Source organism: Myodes glareolus, chromosome 14, assembly GCF_982192425.1.
Source record: "Myodes glareolus chromosome 14, mMyoGla1.1, whole genome shotgun sequence".
Classification (NCBI taxonomy): Eukaryota; Metazoa; Chordata; class Mammalia; order Rodentia; family Cricetidae; genus Myodes; species Myodes glareolus.
This window is the reverse complement of record NC_142039.1, coordinates 13,204,391-13,207,809: the sequence shown is the minus strand read 5'-3', so window position 1 is coordinate 13,207,809 and position 3,419 is coordinate 13,204,391. Positions and strand designations below refer to the sequence as shown.

The 3,419-nt window shown below is 47.1% G+C and overlaps 1 long non-coding RNA gene across 2 annotated transcripts; it reads left to right on the top strand.

Annotated features, from left to right (window-relative positions):
* Positions 1-321: 321 nt before the first annotated feature.
* LOC146891920 (uncharacterized) lies at positions 322-3,156 on the top strand. 2 transcript variants are annotated; one of them, XR_015004939.2, is made up of 3 exons: positions 322-875; positions 1,704-1,736; positions 2,062-3,156. It is a non-coding gene; the product is annotated as an uncharacterized LOC146891920 (long non-coding RNA). The 2 variants fall into 2 exon arrangements; XR_015004940.2 differs by having other exon boundaries at positions 2,059-3,156.
* The last annotated feature ends 263 nt before the right edge of the window (positions 3,157-3,419 follow it).

Genomic DNA, 3,419 nt, shown 5'->3' with positions numbered 1-3,419 from the left:
ATCGATTTCTAAAAAAAGGAAAAAAAGAAACCACAGTTGTTCTTATAAATGGCTGCCTGGCATTCTAGAGCAAGAAATGTACAAGGTAAGCCTAAAATATTGTGATCCTTAAAAGAGGTCTAAGGTATTATGGCAAAAGGACTTCAGGAGTCAAGCTGAAAAATCTCCAACTGACCAATGATGGATCATTTGAACAACAAAGAGACAGCAGTTGTTGTTATTCCTTTTGGTCTCTCGTCCCTTTAAGGAACAAGCCACGCCCACTCCCAGCGACTTCTGACCTCTTGTCGCCATCTTGGCCATTTTCTGTTCTCTCTCTTGGCATGTGCACACGTGTTTCTGTCTTTTTCTCTCCCTTTTTCTCTGTTTCTGTCTTTCTTTCTCTCCCTCTCCTTTCCCCTCTCCCTTTCTCTCTGCCCCCTCCTCTTTTCCTCCATAACCCCCTGAATAAATATTTCAATCTCATTCTACATATCCATGTCTCTGTCTCCTGCCTGCCTGCCTGCCATGTGCCTGCCTGCCCACAGCCAGCCACTCTCCCAGGACATGCTCCTGCTGCTCTGAGCTCGCCACCTGTTCACATGGCCCCTGGGGATCTTGCAGGGACCCACAGCTGTCTCTGCCAGACTAGCGGCTGCTCTGCGAGCCTGCCGGGGGCACGCCAGCAATTTTTAAGGAATATTATTTGGTGCCAAGACTCAGATATTCGCCTGCCCGGGATTTCCACCCAGGACCGGAGCTCCAGCTTCAGGCACCACCCGGGGCTCCAACCGACCTCTCTCCCGGGCACGATCAGAACCGAGGACCTCATCTACAATGACCCACGTGTTCCATCTGCCTGAGTGGGCTCCTACGAACAACACCAGCTTCTAATCGTGAGTGTCCCCATTTCGGACAGCTTAACCACCCCTTTTGACTCAGGAATTGACCGCTGAGCTCCCGGAACCCCTGGTGTTTCTAGGATCAGGGGGACTTCCCCCAACCACGGGCCTTCATGGCCTGGGGTCCCTTCGCTGGCATTCAATTCCGGCTTACATCCTCTGTTAAGCCCATGCCTGGGACGGCTTGGCTGTGGCCAACAGCCAGCACACCCACACCTAGGGGCCCGAGGGCCCCAGTTCTTACTCTTTCTCTTTTTTCATTCCTTTCTTTCCTTCTGAGAAGGAAATTGTCTGTTTGCGCGGGTTTTCACGACTCAGGCTCTGAATAGCAACCGCCCATGGCGGTTGGCCCCCAGATTTTAGAATTCCTGCCAGCTTTTCCATTCCAGCCGTGGCATGGTACAGTTTTTCTGGTTCCAGCCTTGTGCTCCCCTCTGTGGCTTGTGGCATGGCATGGCATGGCGGCTCAGCAACAGGGCAGATCATGCCTTCAGGTCACTCTTCCTTAAGCTTAAATCCTTACAGCTTAAAAATTGTAACTTTTTTCCCACAACACGTGGCTGCCGCCATGTTCACTGGGGTCAGGTGACTTTATCACTATCTTGGCTGACAGCCAGGTCACGTGACCAAGCTCTCCCATTCTTATGTATGCCCTGCCTTCCCCCGCCCTCCCCAGTGTTCACTGAGATCCTCTCGTTAACTCTGTTACAGGTGTTTTGCACAGTGACATGCTTTTGATAAGGCCCATCAAAAGCATGCACGTTGCCCAATTCCTGTTCATTCTTTCTATGTATAATAATTGCTCATTACATCTCATTTCAGACTATGAAATCAGAAGTCTCATATTTTAAACTGGTATGTACTTTTAACTCTCTTATATTTAATATTAAGCTGTTCTCTACCATTGTCAGTTCTACCACTAATCTTATATTACAAACAGTTTTTTTTTTCTTCTTTCTGTCTTTTTACGAGTGTGGATCTTACCTGTTAAGAGCCAGTACAGTCAAGTTCAGACCCAACCTTCCAGATAGATTCTATACTGCAACTATACCTAATAAACAGCCTCAACTGCTCAGAGATTTGGGGAATGTGATATTTAAGTATTTAATTATTTAAAAAACTTCATAACAAAAAGAGACAGGTTGGCTCCTAGCAGCAGCACTCTGTTTCCTCCAAGAAGACAGAACAAAGTCCATCTGCAGTTGCAGAGAAACATCCATCTGCAGTTTGCTTCGACTGCCAAATGCTGACCATTGGGCAAAACTGCCTTTCACCTAAACTGAAGACCTCCAGACATGAACAGAATCACTGGAATTGACAGCCTAGATGCCCAGGTCAAGGTAGGCCTGTCTTCCTACAGATTTCTTAGCCCACAGGGTCTTCTGGAGCCTGACAGGCCCTGCGCTAAACAGCAAAGGTCAAATACAACCTTCAGCAACCATGGAGGACCCAAAAAAGTAGCTCTGGGTGCCAACCAAGTAAGTTCTCTGTCATTTTTTAATCAGTAACTCAAGCAAAATCTTATCCTTCTCAAAGATCTCTGACAGCTTAATAGCTGAGAGGTTTTGCCAGGTTGCCCCACCAAATAAAAAATGCCTTTCATTGTACAAAAAATATGTCACAGTCATTATACAATGTATATGTCTAAAACTTCTGTTTTTACAAACCCAAGGAGTTCTTATGAGTTCCAGGGAGCCAAATAAAAGAACCCACCGTAAACAGGTCAGATAAATCCCCCTCAATTCCCTGGTCCTAAATTTTTTTTTCTTAATTTAACTTTGTCCTCTGTTCTGCCAATACCCTAGCCAGGTACAAGAAACACCAGACATTTCCATACCACAGACACCTGTCGGGAGCAGAGACCAACTATGCCAGGATGTGACCAGCACCCAGCCTTCTCTCGGGTTCCCCCCCGCCAAGACGATGCCCACAAATCAGCCGGAAGCAGTCTTGAGAATTCGCCACCCCCAATTCCTTCAAACTGTGTTGTCTAATCTCCTGTTTTTTTATTATAAAAAGGATCTGGGAATGTTATTCCTTTTGGTCTCTCGTCCCTTTAAGGGACAAGCCACGCCCATTCCCAGTGACTTCTGACCTCTCTTTGCCATCTTGACCTTTTTCTGTTCTCTCTCTTGGCATGTGCACACATGTTTCTGTCTTTCTCTCTCCCTTTTTCTCTGTTTCTTTCTTTCTCTCCCTCTCCTCCCTCTCCCTTTCTCTCTCTGCCCCCCTTTTCCTCCATAACCCCCTGAATAAATATTTCAATCTCACTCTACATGTCCATGTCTCTGTCTCCTGCCTGCCTGCCCACAGCTAGCCACTCTCCCAGGACATGCTCCTGCTGCTCTGAGCTCGCCTCCTGTTCACATGGCCCCTGGGGATCTTGCAGGGACCCACAGCTGTCTCTGCCAGACTAGCGGCTACTCTGAGAGCCTGCCAGGGGCACGCAAGCATTTTTTAAGGAATATTAGTTGTAGTTAATTGAAACACATCAAAACCATGTTAGGCCATTAGTCAATGTTGAACCTAAAAGAAATA